The 17,791-nt window shown below is 36.6% G+C and overlaps 1 long non-coding RNA gene across 1 annotated transcript; it reads right to left on the bottom strand.

Annotated features, from left to right (window-relative positions):
- Positions 1-386: 386 nt before the first annotated feature.
- Positions 387-6,027, bottom strand: LOC129453385 (uncharacterized). Its single transcript, XR_012365996.1, has 5 exons — positions 5,707-6,027; positions 5,123-5,350; positions 3,160-3,294; positions 2,807-2,906; positions 387-2,294 (listed from the first exon to the last, which is right to left on the bottom strand). It is a non-coding gene; the product is annotated as an uncharacterized lncRNA (long non-coding RNA).
- Between the last annotated feature and the right edge of the window lie 11,764 nt (positions 6,028-17,791).

The following is a 17,791-nucleotide window of genomic DNA, read 5'->3' as shown; positions in this document are numbered from 1 at the left end:
ACAATATATTCCACTAGCTGCTCTAGTTCCCCTTTCATGTTTGCTAAAAGTGTTAAACTGGTGATTGTAGCTGATTCTAACCATTGACACCCATAGTAGGGAAACAATCATGGAAGTTTTGTAAAAAATAATGAAGATGACATTTTGATAAATGATGGCAAGCACACAGCCGACGTTACCCACTGAATTACATCGTATTTGTTTTTCCTACAATTGAAGTCAATGTTTACAATCAGCTGTGTGCTTACAATCATTTATCAAAATATCTTCTTTTGTGTTGAACAAAAACAATCATACAGGTTTAGAACAACATGAGGATGTAAAAATGATGACAGAACTTTCATTTTTGGTTGAACTATCCCATTAAGGTCCAAAAAGAGGACATGTCCTGGAAAGAGAGACTGTATTTGAAGCTTTAAACCAGACAAGACAAAATACCTACAAAAAAGTACTGTTCTGAAGTTAATATTCATACATTACATTACACTTGTTAATATAAATATAATACTCATATTATTCATTGTTGCGTATTCCATTGATGTAATTCAGTAGTTAACTAAAGTACCTATTATTAAATCTAAAGTAAACAACAGCTGAAGATGTAAAACATAGAAATCGTATACGGTAAATGTGATTTAAACCTCAAATTCAGATGGGATTTCATGTTACATGTTTTAACATTTATAGTCTATAAAATGCATATTAGTTATATTTTATATATGTATGCATTAAAGTAACATTCAGCAAATGTCTTAAAATGAAAAAAAATTATAGATCAGTTTATACTCCAGCGCTGGTGTCGTCTGAAATCCTTGGAAAAGCCATTGTCATCTTCCTTATGTGTTGGGTCATCTGATGGAGGTGGGATCCAGACTGGAGTTGGTATAATCTCTACTGCAGTTCCCTCAGGATGAGCATAGAAACAGAAAAACAAAGAGAGAAAATTAGCGTAGCTGCTGTTCATAGCTTTTTAGGTAGAAGATAGTTATTAAGAAGTTATTCATAACTTTATGCAAAGTTACAGGAAGCAGTTGTGTATGCTCGCCTGAAGAGATGTGTCTGAACCCCGACCAGTGTCAGGAAGGTTGATCAACAGTTTAGGTGTGAGGTGGGTAAAAGCGCAACCTCTCTTGGTGAATTTTGCAATTAAAAGTACAAAGTGACAGATGCTAAGGTAGCATAGTTGTAATAAGTCATCATTACACAGTGAAGAACTGCACTAAAAGGCAATATGGAAGAAGTGGTTAAGATCTCTGGTGTCATATAAAGGGTGTGGTGTTCACCGTTCAGTAGTGCAACTACCGTATGGGGAGGTCACACTAGACTTCAAGCATGAAAATATTTTTTCGGACGTTGCTGCAAATATGGGCGGGAGAAAAGTCACGTGCTGGTTTTCTGCTAGTCACGTCTTACGAATACAAATTCGCAGGTCAGAGTTCACCAGACTTGAACTTTGGCACACAGCAAAACATGAAATATTGTTACACAAGCTTGCATTTTCACATGTGCATGACTGGACGTTAATGGAACAAAAAGTGTAGTATGACCGTCCCTTTATGGTACACTGGAAAACATTTTTGCACTACATTTTTAAGTATAATCAACCTGAATATACAAGTCATTTCACCTTTGATTTTTTATCTTGACTAGTGATTCGTTGCTGTAACTTTATTTAGTCAAAGCAACTCATCACTAGTAGAGTTAAAAAAGTTTTTCAAAAGTTGTATATCCAAGCTAATTACACTTAAAAATGTAAGTGCAAAACTTTTTTTTTTAAATGAAAAAGCAGTTTTTAAATCTGTTTGTGAGAGCATACTGTACAATACTCTGTATCGTTTGCCAGATGTCACAGGGGTGAACATGTTGTGGCCAGGATGTAAATGGCTGTGACCTTTCTGGGTGGAACATGCCCTGTAATTGTTCTCCAGACTTGGGAGTTAGGAACAGGTGAGGTTTCCCATTTTCTGTAAAGTCAGAGTACCCCACTGGAATGAAGTGAAAATTATATAAATCAGAAATCAGAGACACAAACAACAACAAGAACATGTTATATTAATATTTACAGCAAGGCTGGAACTGTCAAGATACAATGAATCACTTAATTATCTGTAATAAGTGAAATTGGGCAAGTTTACCTCCGGCACCATTAGCACTGGTGCTCCTCAAGGCTGTGTGCGATCTTCACTTCTCTTCTTCCTTTACATCAACGACTGGATTTTAACACACCCCTCCATCAAACTCGAAGTGTGCATATGACACCACAATCATCTGCGTCATCCAGAGCAGTGATGAATCTGCATACAGAAGAGAGGTTGAACAGCTGGCAGACTGGTGCAGTCAAAACAACCTAAAGCTGATAAGCTCAAAACTGGGGAGCACTGAGGAACTATGGGTAATTGTCGTTGTGTTAGCATGACTTTACGAAAAAAAAAATTCTATTAGACTGTAGGTTGTTTTGTGGCAAGCCCATTGAAACAACATATCCATGGTATTTAAAGAGATTAAATGAATTTAATATAGCAAGTTAACATCAATTTCTCTCCTGTCTGCTGTTCTTCTCATCCATCTCTGTATCTGAATTGTGGTGTTAACTCACAACAGAGTAATTATGGGACGAATGATTTTTCCCTGACATCAGAGAGAGCTAGTAAACCGGATCTAAAGTTGAATCCGTTGTAAATCAAGAAATGTTAAAGACCTTTGTAATAAGCATCCAACTTTAGTTTTTGTTTCTTTTTAAAAACTCTGTTTCTCATATGACCTATGCTATTTGTGTATAAAGATAAACTCATGAGCTGCTCCTGACCTTAATTTCTTGTCAAACCCTTCTTGTTGTAAGATCTCTTCTAATGTCGGTCTTTTGGCTGTATTGCGTTCCAGGCACCGATCTATCAGGTCTTCATGATCTGTATTAGTAAATGTTGACAAAAGCACTAATTAGACATTAAGGTTCTTGAATAGTGTCACATATATAACAAAAGCTTATGAAATATGTAGCATATAGCAATAAATAAATCAGTCCTGTAATTTTCAAGTTTAAGCAGCAATATCCTTTCTTGGTTTATAATTTATACTTGAAAGCTGGTGATAATTGTTGATCGATGATTGTGTAAAAACTTTGGTTGAACAATGTATTTTTTGTTTGTGCTGTTCTCTTACCTTTGTATATATCTTCCAACTGAACAGTATTTCGTGAAACGGTGCAATAGTTGGTCATACGCTGTTGTCCATGAACCATTATGAACAGCAAAATACCCAAAGCACAGACCGTCTATGCCATTGCATAATATTGTCCTGTAATGTTAACAAAAGGTAACAAAACATTTCATTATTAAAAGTAATCCATGTCAAAATTTCATCCTTGTAAATTTCAGTAGTGTGCCATCAGGAGAACAACACAGAAAGTCAACGACCGCTGTATGATGTGCCTGCATCACCACAAGTGTCCACAAGCTCGCCGAGTTCAAAGTGAAGTTTCTGAAACGAAAGGGCTTGGCATAGACAGGCTAGTAAAAAACAATAACATTATAAAAAGATTAGCTAACTATAGGTAAATAAGTCTATTTCATGCAACATTTGTATTGAGATACGGTGAACGTGATTTCACCAAGTAGGATGTGATCCTGGATCAACACCATTGTTGGTCCTGGATCAACATTTTCATTAACCAATCAGACTGCAGGATTAGGATTAGTGTGAATGTTAGATTTAGGTTTAGGATTGGGTTAGGGGCTTTTAAAAAATACCCCTCGAACTATTATTTCACACTAATTTGAGGCTTTAAAAAATGATTAGGGTTTGAGTTAAGGGTAAGTTGGGGTATCTTTGATTAAAACGTTGATTCAGGATCAACAAAAAATGTTTATCAAGGATCACATCTTACTTGGTGAAATCACGGCGACCAAAAAGAAACAATTTGGTATACGTACTGTACACAATGAAAAAGCCCACAAAAGTAAGCTGACCCGACCCAAACCTTGGGGTACTATGTATGCAATGGAAAAGCACCATATATGTTAGGTCACATTGGGCTATTTCAAAGGAATAGTCCATTTTCTTAAAAGAAAAATCCAGATAATTTACTCACCACCATGTCATCCAAAATGTTGATGTCTTTCTTTGTTCAGTACAGAAGAAATTATGTTTTTGAGGAAAACATTGCAGGATCTTTCTCTTTTTAATTGACTTTAATGGACAACAACCCTCAACACCCAACTCAACACGTAACAGTTTTTTTTCAACGTAGTATCAAAAGACTCTAAACGATTCCAAACGAGGCATAAGGGTCTTATCTAGCAAAACGATTGTCATTTTTGACAAGAAAAACAAAAAAAATGCACCTCCAAACCACAACTTCTCATATTCCTCCGGTCCTGAAAGCGTCAGCGCGACCTCACGCAATACGCAATGAGGTCAAGAGGTCACAGAGGACGAATGTGAAACTCCGCCCCAGTGTTTACAAGCGTCTTGAAAGAGGACCGTTCCGACGTTGTTGTATGTGGAATGACACTAAATAATGTCTTTGTGTCAGTTTATTGTTTACAATGGTCAGCAAATGTGCGTTTTAAATATGTAAACGTGACCTCACTACGTCACTACGCATTTACGTTAGGTCGCGCTGGACCGGACCTAGGCAAAAAGTTGTGGTTTAAAAGTGCATATTTTTTATTTTTCTTGTCAGGGGCGACAGTCATTTTGCTGGATGGGACCCTTGTGCCTCGTTTGGGATTGTTTGTAGTCCTTTGAAACTCCGTTGAAAAAAACTGTCACGTGTTGAGTTAAGTGTTAAGGGTTTGTGTCCATTAAAATGAGAAAAATCCTTCAATGTTTTCCTCAAAAAACATAACTAATTCTCGACTGAACAAAGAAAGACATCAACATTTTGGATGACATGGTGGTGAGTAAATTATCTGGATTTTTCTTTTAAGAAAATTTACTATTCCTTTAATGAAGAGCGGTTTTACCTTCTTGCCACCAGATTTGTAAATACCCATATACACATTTAGATACCTGTATGAAGAGTTTTGAAAATGCAGCCTCACTATTGAACAATGCTTGTTAGCAATGTAAATAATGTACATTATTAACGTAAAATGTAAATAAAGCCCTTTAAGTGTCTTACCTGAGCCTCGTCTGAGAGACTGATTCAGTGTTACATGGCTGTGACAGCACTGAAGGGGAAAGACGCTGTGGGGTCCTCATTCAGCACTGAACTGTGATGTCCTCCATGATCTCTTCCTCAAACCTCTCATCTTACAGGTCCTGCTCATCAACAGGTCTTTCTCCTCTGGGTTCTGGAGCACTGGGCTCAGTGTTTTGGCTCTAAAGGACTCCATTCCCAACAATTCACCTACAAAATAAAATGGAAAAAACAAAGCTTTCTTAATAATTTGTCTAGTACATTAAGTTAGGTCATCGAGGCGGTCTCATTTGAGCAAACTAACCGTTAAATTGCAAAGAAAGAAAGAAACTGACTTTTTAAATGTTTTAAAATGAACACTCGTAGTTTAATTGGTTTCTGCGGACCTTATTTATAGACACTGCTGTCTGTACTAGGGCATTTGGCCAGGTTGGTTACAGCTTGTAACGTTAGGAAAAAATTATCACAACTTTACTAAAGACTACACTTGATTTGGCAAATTTAAGCAACTAGTACCGAAGTTATAAGTCAATTTAAGGGCATAACATCGTTAAAAACAAACTTACCTGAGAATTGCTAATGTATCGCGAAAGTTGTCCATAAAAAATAAGATGACCTTATCTTGCTTTTGAATGCTGATTGGTCAAAGACGCGAGGAGGATGATTGCGACGCGGGGCGTCAGCTTGAAAGATGGGCTGCGAGCGAAACCGCCTACTTACATACTAAATAGTAGGCGAATAGCATTAGGCGAGGCAAGTAGAATGTCCGAATTCATAGTATTTAAAACCAGTAGGCAAAAAGAACCCGGATGACCTACTACTTCTGGGAGAATAGTTATATTCCACTACAAATATACTTATTCAATTATGTTCGTATACACTTTAAACGTTTCTGTGTAAGATAATGTGTAAAACAATTGTTTATCTGTTAATAATAATCTGTATTTATCAAAACGTGGCGCTCAGTAACGTCACTTTTCTAGCTGTCCAATCACAAGGAAGGAGAGGCGGGACTAATACTGAACAAAAACATAATTGAATTATAGCGTGTCGATTAATATATTTAACATCATGTGCTGCCACAATATGAATACGCGTTGATTAAACAAAGTATTATTAATTAAAAATCTGTACTTTATCGAAGGTTTGTATAATAGCAACCAAAGCGCTAAAGCGCCCTCATGAAGCGCCCTCATGCGGACATTTTTAGAACAGCGCTTGACGCGTTCAGCCATTGGTGTTTAATTTTACATTAAGAGATTGAATAAATGAATGACTTAATGTACTGTTCACTGTATATGAATTTTCGGTTTTACTTGTGTTTTGAATTAGGCAGTGAATTGTGTTGTTTTAGAAGTAAAAAATGTCCTTAAATTAACAAACCTTGGGATTTTTTTTCTTGCATTGTATATTCAGAGAAAAGGGTATTAAGCCTTTTAATTTTAATATAATTGTTGTTTATATTTACTGTCAAACTGTAATTCTTCATGATTTAGGATGCTTCAATATTCAAAAGGGAGTGGGAGTTATTTCAGAGATTAAAGTATTAATATATTTTTTAATAAAAACATAATTGCCCTCGTTCTTTACTTTTAACAATAAATTAAATCCACTATCATGTTTTATTTTTATCTAAAATTCATGCAGCTATTTTAATGTAGTCAACGACAATATTTTTCATACATTTTCGAAAACAATCATAGCACATGTTCCGTATAGATCCCATAATCAACCACAATGCAATATTGTAAACGTTTTTAGAAACAGTGATCAAATATTGAAACGTCCTAAATCATGATGCATTTCAGTTTGACAGTAAATATAAAACACTTATATTAAAAATAAGAGGCTTATCTTTTCCACTGACTAAAAAAAAATCTCAGGGTTTGTTAAATTAAGGAGATTTCTTCACACAACTAATTTAAAACACAAGTAAAAACGAAACGGAAAATTAATATGCAGTGAACACTACATTAAAGTCATTTATTTATTCAATCTCTTGAGGTAAAATTAACTCCACCAAAGGTTGAACCATAGACTGTAAAAAAAGAACGCGCCAGGTGTTGTTTACAGATTATGTAGATAATTTGTTAAATCAAGGCGTATTCATATTGTGGAATCACATGGTGTTATATAAATGTATATAAGTTTTTATATAAGTTTTGTTCAGTAGTAGAGGAAGTATGTTCCGGTTGGTCGATGTAGTGTTTGTCCCGCCTCTCCTCCATTGCGATTGGATAGCTAGAAAAGTGACTTTACTGAGACCCAGAGCCATAGTGGTCGATGTATGGCATTGTAGTGTGATTTCTACCGAAAATTAATGAAAAATATTGTCGTTGACTACATTAAAACAGCAGCCTGAATTTTAGATACAAATAAAACATTATGATGGATTTCATTTTTTGTTAAAAGTAAGGAATTATGTTTTTATTAATCATATTAATACTTTAATCTGTGAAATCACTCCCGTTGTAACCGTTTTTAATATAAACAGTGATCAAATATTGAAACGTCCTAAATCATGATGAATTACAGTTTGACAGTAAATATAAAAACAACTATATTAAAATTAAGAGGCTTATCTTTTCCAATGACTAAGAAAAAAATCTCATGGTTTGTTAAATTAAGGACATTTTCTTCGCACAACTAATTCAAAACACAAGTAAAAACGAAACGGAAAATTCATATGCAGTGAGTGAACAGTACTTTAAGTCATTAATTTATTCAATCTCTTGAGGTAAAATAACTCCACCAAAGGCTGACGCGCCAAGCGTTGTTCTAAAAAATGACCGCTAGAGGGCTCTTAAGCGCTTATGTGCTTTGGTTGCCATTATACAAACTTCCGCGGAGTGTTGTCTTATACATATCAGATTTTGTAGATAAGTTGTTAAATCAAGGCGTATTCATATTGTGGAATCACATGGTGTTATATAAATGTTATATAAGTTTTACGTTTCTGTTCAGTAGTAGAGGAAAGATGTTCCGGTTGGTCGATGTAGTGTTTGTCCCGCCTCTCCTCCATTGTGATTGGATAGCTAGAAAAGTGACTTTACTGAGCGCCACGTTTTGATAAATACACATATTATTAGCAGATTAACAATTGTTTTACACATTATCTTACAAAGAAACGTTTTAAAATTATAAGAACTTAAATGAATATGTATATTTGTTGTGGAATATAATGTCCTTAACCTTGCATTGGAAAAACTGACTTAAAAGATTTTTATAAGATTTGAACATAATTTTTAAACTTATGCGACCAAGTGGACCTGACAGTAAAATAACGTAGGACCTGAATAAAACAAAAAGGTTAAAGAACAATGAATTGCTGCATTTTTTCAAGTTATTACTGAAGGTTGGAGCCAAAATGTCGTTTTGTATTGCACCACCAGAGGGCGCTATGGATTTGGTAAAAACGCATGTTAATATAAATTAAGGTAGTTTGGGTGTTTGCCAGTGTGTGGACAGGTGCCAGGATATATGATTTAGTTTAGTTTTGGTATTTAATTTATTTTACAAGGTTGTATAACCCAGTCAGAGTTTAATTTCTTGTATTGTCAACATCCAAATCAGACCTGCTTTTATACACTGAGGGGTGGTTTCCCGGACAGGGAGTAGCTTAAACCAGGACTAGGTCTTAGTTTAATTTAGGAAATATTAAAAACCTACTTTACTAAAAAGATTATTTTGCATTTTGAGGCAAAACAAAGGGCACTGATGTTTTTTAAGATAGTACAAGTAGTTTTCAGTTTGCACAGCTCTTACATTTATTTTAGTCTCGGACTAGTCTAATCCCTGTCCGAGAAACAGCCCCTTATTCATAAGAACTTATCTGATCCTTAGGTTGTCTGACTCTTGCACAGACTAACTCTTATCTCATCACAACATATTGATATTTTCATTAAGCTGTTTGTTCATGAAATATAATCATATATTAGAGGCTACAGATTTTTTGAACAAAATTTTGGAACTTCACACTCTATCTGATACTTCTTTGTTATTCACTTTGGATATAAGTTTGTATACTAACATCTCCCATGAAAATGGATTAAGTGCCTTATTTTTTTGTCTATACCCTTTAAATATAATTACTTTTAATTTTTATTTACAAGTGAGAGCCACAACCATAGGTTCTATATTTGCCCCTAACTATGATCATTTAATTTGGGTTTCTTTAAACATTGTTTTTTGTTCTAAGATTATCAAGTGGTACAGAAGAGAAACATTGACGAATGTGCACACCTAATATTTGCTCTTCTAACTTTAATACCTATTGGGATGAATGATGTAATATTTAATATCTGATTCTATAATGTTGTATTTCCTCTCTTTACTTTTTAAAATGTATCTCCATTTTCTTTTATATTGTATATCTTTATTATATTGTTATTATATATTATATATTATTATTCTGCTTATTGGCAGAAGCGCGCGTCCGCCTCTCGAGTGCTTTGTTGTGATCACGTGATTATTCAAATCGCGAGACGCGGGTTCTGGTAAAACCGATATTCTCCGAGTGTTCCGTTTCTGTTGTAGATTCTAAGGTAGGTTTCCTTAAATTCGTGGTTACTTTATTGAATTACTTAATAGTGATGTTTATTCAGTTGTCAGTATATTTCGATATAACTAACAAAGATGATAAACTTGTTGACGTTAGTGAGCTAACGTATCCTAGTGGAGATCTTTTATTTGTCTTTATATCTTCTATAAAAAACGTGCTTGTTCTTAAATGTATTTTAAATTCTTTGGTTAATTATAACGCAAGTTGACTCCAATTATTGCAATCTGGGTTAGCTTGACTGAGCTAGTTGCGCAGTTATGCGATTGCGCAGATGTAGCGTCTTTCATTTTAAAAGAGATTATATTTGAAGAAATTAATTATTGTGTAATTCCATGTATTTTTATAATTCTTGCATCTCATATTAATTCTTGATTTTTTTTTAATGGCAGGGAGGGAAAATATTTTGTGAAAAATAAGCATAGTTTGAGTGACGTCACTTAGTGGCCGCGTCATGCTGCTGCTGCTGCTGCTGCTGCTGCTGCTGCATGTCTGACAGAATGTCACTTGGTCTCGGCCATTTTCATGTATTCTCAGAGGTGGGCCCTAATATTTTTACACTAGTTGTGGTCATTATAGTATACTGATAACATACAACTAAATATAAAAATGCATAGTGTTATCTACCAAATTTAATCCCTGTAATCATCTCTTACTGTATGTTCACACCACCGCTGGCTAGAGCGTCAAAAAAAAAACACTCTGGCTGCCCGACAACAACGATAAAGACAAAGTGTTAGAGGACGGTCTGATGCTCAATATGAATGTTTTGCTGTAGAAAAAAAAATACTACGACCAGGCGCAGGTGTGCTCGGCATAGACGTCCCTGTGTATGCGGTTAACCACATTGATAATTGAGATGCCACTCGTTTCGCAATGGTTACAAACTCGCATTTACTGCTGCCAGCTGATAGATGACAAATGAGAGCTTTCCCTTCTCTCTCACGTGTACAAGTGTGCTGTCCCTGAAGATGCGTGCGTCACATGCAGAACTATCAAACCTGTACATTAACTAAACGAAAGCCTTTCCAATTTGCACAAAAGGAAATCATTTCGCGATACATTCTAGCAATTCTAAATTAAAACAAAAAAAAACAAAGCTTTTAATAAGTTTTATATGCTGTAAATATATAAGTATTACATGATATAACAATTTATTGGTGCTGTCAATCATTGCATGCATGAAAGCCTAGTGCTGCTCGCATATGCATTAGACGTGCAAGTGTCTTGTCAGTTTAATTATTTCTATGTTGCTATAGAAACAAGTCAAGACTTTATATTTACACCTACCTTTGACTAGACTTAATGTTTATGCTGTGTTCCAGAGCCCATACAAACCAGTGGGACTTATCCTACCTCCAACTAGGAAAAGTGCACTGGAAAGGCTGTCGAAGTGGAACCTCCTACTGGCAATCTTGGGGGAGTTCGACCTACCCCGACTTCGCAAAATGAATTCAGAGGAAATGAGTCTCGCGTCATGAGAGGTAAAGCGTCAATGAATAGGCTATAAACTGTACTTCTCTGCTTGTTGGGTTGTTTTATAAGTTATATTTTTGGGCCATTTTTGCCTTTATTAGATAGACAGTGATTAAGGAGATGACAGGAAAGTATAGGGTGGAGAGAGGGGTGTGGGATTGGCAAAGGACCTCGAGCCAGGATTCGAACTCGGGTCGCCAGAAGTGCGTCTGCACCATATGCCGGAGCACCGTCCACTACACCATCGGCTCTGACTGTTGGGTTGTTTTAGACACTGTAATTTGAACACAACTTGTTTTTTATGTTATGGAGTAAAATTGTTGTTATTATCTGCTAGCATGAAGCTTAGCGTTCTACTTCAATTGCCTGGAACGCTTTGAAGTAGGAGCTAGTACACTTCAGGAAGGATAAGTCCCAAGTTCCACTGGTTTGGATGGGCTCTGGAACGCAGCATTAGTCTCGGATGTACGCTATGCCTAGATGGTGCTACATGTGTAGCCATATGATGTAAAGTGCATTTTACCTCCAGAGTCCAGACTAGTCTTACAACCGGGTGTACACCCAGCTGGTGCCACTGGCCCCTGTTTCTGATGGCTAGGAGGACTGTTGGGCATTCCTTTATCATGGTGGTCCTTGTTTGTCTGGGAGTGATACATGTTTTAAAAGGGAAATCTGCTGAAACTGCCACTATTCAGCTACAAGACTGCCCAGATCATTGTGCAACTACACAGTTGGTATGCAAATGTGTGGTACTAAACTAAAATCTGTCACCTGTATAGCTGAAGTTTTTGTTAGAAATTTCTAAATGAAATTGTTTCCTACAGTTTATAGGAGATGCTGAATTTTCAGATCAGGAGAAGAGGGCTGTCATGGGACCTCCAAGGTATAACAAACAACAATAGACATTGGCTGATCAGCAGACTCGTGGTGTAATTTATAGAGTTTTTCTTTTTGTATTTTACTAGTTTAAAGAAATTTGGGGATTTATTTTTATTTAAATACACAATCATAGATTTTTTACAGTTCATTCATCATATTGAACCCTTAAAGTAGTGTATGAATTTTATAGAAATGTGGGTTACCCTTTATAATAAAGGTCCATGAATCATTATGATTACTAAAGTTAATGGTGACTTCAATAGTTTATTAATAGTATATGCTTTAACTCGGCACAGGTTCATGTTTAAGTAAAAAATACATTTATGTCTTAGTTCATTATGATTCATGGACCCTTATATTAAAGTGTAACCGAAATGTTATTATTTGTTGTTTTCTAAAAAGCATCAAAACCATCAGGTCTATATTTGATATTTTACAGGTACTCCAAGATCAATTGGTCAGATTAATCAATAATGTTAAAAGGACACAGAAGTTTGATTGCTGTTGCAACAACGTCCAGATGTCCATTTGATCTTCCCCAGAAACTCAGAAGCTGATTGCTCATGTTTTATTACTTAATCTAATTTGGCATTGAATATAATTAAATTCATTATACGGCGCATTCACAAAGGGCGTAAGCGTTAACGCTTAAAGGATTAGTCCATTTTTTTAAAAGAAAAATCCAGATAATTTACTCACCACCATGTCATCCAAAATGTTGATGTCTTTCTTTGTTCAGTCAAGAAGAAATTATGTTTTTTGAGGAAAACATTGCAGGATTTTTCTCATTTTAATGGACTTTAATACAACCCAACATTTAATACTTAACACTTAACCGTTTTTTTCAACGGAGTTTCAAAGGACTATAAACAATCCCAAACGAGGCATAAGGGTCTTATCTAGCGAAATGATTGTCATTTTTGACAAGAAAAATAAAAAATATGTACTTTTAAACCACAACTTTTCGTCTTGGTACGGTCCAGCAAGACCTAACGTAAATGCGTAGTGACGTAGCAATCCTGCAATGTTTTCCTCAAAAAACGTAATTTCTTCTCGACTGAACAAAGAAAGACATCAACATTTTGGATGACATGGTGGTGAGTAAATTATCTGGATTTTTCTTTTAAGAAAATGGACTAATCCTTTAACGGAAGGCTTGTCTGAAGCGTGGCCAACAGCCAATCACAGTGGCCGCTACACATGCTCCGTTCTTCCATAAACATAATTGCCTGTCTCTGTCTAGGTAATTTGCATAAGGCGATCTGATTGGCTGACGCACACGTTGCCGCTTGAAAAGTTGAGAAATGTTCAACTTCTGCCGTGAGCAATGGCACTGACGCTGCATCGACGGATCCACTATTCAGTTCGGCAACGCATGACGTCACCCATTAAAAGTCAATGGGAAGCGTTAACCCTTACGTCCCGTGTGACTGCATCGTTAAAGAGGAGGAAGGTGGCGTTGTCACGTTTTCGCATGGTTTTAGACACGACATGTGAAGCAAATGAGCATATGTGCTTGGACATTTTGGTGGGTGCTCAAGCCGAGCCCTGGAGCACTCACGGGATCGCCGTCTATGTGTGTGTTTATTGTAGCACTTCCATCCTTGAAACAACAAGTGAGGAAAGTTTTTGGGATTATAATTTTACCAGCCAGGCTGAAAACGCATTCTGATGGTGTAGCGCAGATTGATACTTTTTCGCAACCATTAGTGACCAAGAGAGAATGGTAGTTTCTTAATCCGAAGGCTGCAGCCTCCGGAGGTCGTATATCCAGTCTGCATACGTCATCAAGCCTGGTTTATTTCAGTTAACTGAGCATTACAATTGCAAGTCATAAGCATATAACAACAATGTACAATTAACAAAGAATAAAAGTCAACTTTATAATTGACTATACTGTAAATATTACAATCATCACAGCCCTAATACATACTCACTTCACATCAAATGTCGCATTGCAGAGTACCTCTGTTGTTTTATTGAAAGTGTTATGACAATTATTCTTTAAAATGATTTGAGATTTATGAAAAAATACAACGAGTGTACCAGTATTTATTTGCTGATCAACATGTTTTTAAATGCTCAGATTGCCCGTTCTCTACAGAACATTTCAAGAGTTTTCTAATGACCTGGAGGCCTGAATGGCAACATGTGATCCTGGGTTTATCTAAATAAATTGGCTTAATGCTGTGTACACACCAAATGTGAAGCACGTATTCACATCATGTTCCTCGCTTACTAGATTACTCACAGGATTAAACTTTTTTGTTCGCCTCTACTATGAGGAGTGTCGTCAACAACAACATTTCTTTCTGTGTTATTTTTATGTTCACACAGCACCATCCAGAGGCGAACGCAACTGTGAATTTCACCGTATTCTCCATGAACGCCACCTGGATGACAGTTGCTTTCAGTGGTACTTGAGGATGACGGCTGCAGTTTGATAGCCTGCTAGCTTTGACCGATTGTAGGATTGCTCATATGAACACTAACTACAGAAAGTCCGTCTCAGCTGCGGAGCGCCTGTCCATCTGTCTCAGGTCAGGAGCCGTTACATAATTAATTCTCATTACCAATTAATATACAACCTATTAAACAACTCTTCTTACGTGTTGCGGTCTCCACAGTCTTCAAGATTGTCCCAGATGTTGGACAATAGATTGCTATGGACTTAGTAAAAACACCTGGGGCACGTTCAATCTCACACCGGTGCGCAACGTTTTGCTACGTTTTCCGGGTTGAACGACATGTTTCCTGGAAACGGTGTGCAATGGCGTACAACAGGTTTTAGATGCGTTTTCTCTTGTTTGGTGGGTGTGTCAGAAATGTCGGCCCAATCAGCGGCAAGATGTATAAAACCACGCGGTAGTAAAGAGACAGCTCTCTCAATGAGTTCAAGTTGGAATCATGTCTTTCATTCTGGACAGCAAGGTCAGTGACTGTAACATTGAGCGTATTTTATAGTATTAAACACATTTATAACGATTTCATCAGGCTTCAGAAACATTTATAAAAGAACACAAAGAATGGCCTCTCAGCTATCGTAGTTGCAACTCTTGCGTCATCACAACAGGGTGTTCAACGCATCACTGTTTTTGTTTAATAAACGTTGTGCAACGTTTTGTCGGGGCTGAACGCAGCCCTGATTTCAACTCTCCTCGACGCTCACGCCATACATGACGTGCCACGTCGCTGCTCGCCGGATTTCGCCGCTGGCTTTCATTGAAAATTAATGACTTCCAGGCACTTTGACGCTCTCGCCGGTGGTGGTGTGAAAGCACAGTTAGAGAGGAATAAGCAAGAGTGTTTTTTCATATTTGAAGTTGATTTTAATCTGCAAAATAAAATCAGTGTCATCAACTGCACGTTTTACTAAAGCAAACATATCCAATACAAAGGTGGTGCCCGTGGCTGTTGGTGACACGTGGACGTCATGTTAAACAAATCGATTAGTTTTTGCAAGATATTAAACAGTATTTACAACATAATGCCTTCTCCACATATGAAGTGTGCATTACGCTCTCCCGATCTATAGGTGGCGCTGAAAGGCAAACCAGCTTCTCAGCGCCACCTACAGAGCCGGAGCGTAAAGCGTACTTCATATGTTGCAGAGGTTTTGCAATAATGCTAATAATAATGTTGTAAATGCTGCTTAATATCTTGCAAAAACCGATCGATTTGTTTCGCGGGACGTCCGTGTGTCGCGGGGAGTCATGGGGGTTGCTTTTGTATTGGATATATCTGCCTTTTGAGCTCACAAAGAGGCGGATCTGTTGCATTATTTGAATTATAGAGGGGGTTTCTACAAAATATCTTCTTAAAAATATATCTCACTTATTGCCTGAGCTAACGTTACACGCGATTCTATATGTAATGTAATATGCTACATATCGGATTATGGAGCAATCCTGCTGCGCAGTTTGTAGTCATTTTCATGCACTGTACCCTAACACAGAGAGCAACAGATGACGTGAACACCAGCTAAACCAGCATAGACCAGCATAATTCCCATGCTGGTTTGATGCTGTTTTTTCAGCAGGGAATATGCTAAAAGTTGTTTTAAACTGTCCTTTAAGAAATGGGGTTGTCTGTGTACTGTACACCAGTGGTTCTCAAACTGGGGGTGGCTAGGTGGTGACACATAAATTCATCATACATTCTTTGTAATTAAAATAAGGTTATTAACCAACAGCAATACATTTTATAATTTAATGTTTTTTTATTCAAAAATTCAAAGTTTTATTTTTTAAATTTTCTTTGGGGGCCATGAAGGGATGCACCGTACACAAGGGGGGCCGCATGCCGAAAACGTTTGAGAACCACTGCTGTACACATCTGTACAGATTTCACAGTGAGGAGAGTGAATTGCAATCTTTTACATTTGTAATTAATTTTATCCTAATACAAAATACTTTATTCAACACCTTAATTTCCACTTAACACATTGTACAGTTTTATGCTTTTTTTAAAGGATGTGATTATAAAACACATGAATGGGGCTTATACAACATGTAGCAATAATGATGGCAAAATAATGATGGGCGTAGCTTGACATTTGAGTTTTGGGGGCCAGACTGGTCTACCATTTTTATCACAAACTAGATCATTAAAATAAATCAAAAATATTTTCGTAAAGGTCTGTTTTTCCTGATCCCATTTTTAAAAATGTATTTAGTGTATAATGTTGCTTTTACAGCATAACACTGCATTTTTTTTACACACGAAACATGAACACATGCTATATTGCGTACCATAAACACAACCATAGCTTTAAAAACACAGGAAAAACGGGACCTTTAGGGTTAGTCCTCCTAGAATAAAACACAATCTTTGAGCTGTGCACTGACATCTTAAAACATCCGAAGGTCATTGATTTGTCAAGATACACACCAGTAACGTCTTTTTCTAAGACATGTTTGTAAAAGATGCATAAATGTCTTAAATGAAGGCCTTGCTTTAGAAAGTTTTGTCTGAAAACAGGCCAATATGTACTAATTAAATCTTTTGTCTTTGGCTTTGGGGAATGACTGTCGAGCACCTGGGATATTGAAATAATGACTGACGTGATGATATCTACTGACCCACTTCAGAACCAAGGTACAAATCGGAAATGTAAAGATGATACATTATTACAATTGCTGAATATATTTTTCTTTACCACAGAAACTGCTTTGTAACCACTCTCTCACCACCAATGCCCAGGAAGCTACTCGTGAGAAATCAAGTCCCCACCAGAAACGGATTTTTAGGGATGGCTGCAACTTCACAACCTTTCACTGACCACTGCCTGCATTTATGCATCATCTGGTCAATAAAAAGTTTTAAGCACAATTGGGTGGTTTCCTGGACAGGGTTTAGTTTAAGCCAGGACTAGGCCTCAGTTTAATTAGTAAATATAACTAGTTTTTAACGAACATGCCTCACTAAAAGCATTTTGTGTGTACATTTTGAGGCAAAACAAAGGGCACTGATGTATTTTAAGATATGTCTGTGTAAATTGTTTTCAGTTTGGACAAATCTTACATTTATTTTAGTTTAGGACTAGTCTGATCCCTTTCCAGAAAACCGCCCCAATACATTAAAAAAAATTACAGCTTAATAAATAGCGATACATTTAACTGCCATTATGTTATAGATTGTTTATCCAGAGGAAACAGTGTGTTCACAGTGTATGCTGGTTTTTCCAATGGCTTTTATTCCAAAATCTATGTTTTCAAAGTTTTTGTCTTCACTTGTCA

Source organism: Misgurnus anguillicaudatus, chromosome 23, assembly GCF_027580225.2.
Source record: "Misgurnus anguillicaudatus chromosome 23, ASM2758022v2, whole genome shotgun sequence".
Classification (NCBI taxonomy): domain Eukaryota; kingdom Metazoa; phylum Chordata; class Actinopteri; order Cypriniformes; family Cobitidae; genus Misgurnus; species Misgurnus anguillicaudatus.
Note: the sequence above shows the minus strand (reverse complement) of the source record. Positions and strands in the feature narration are given on the sequence as shown.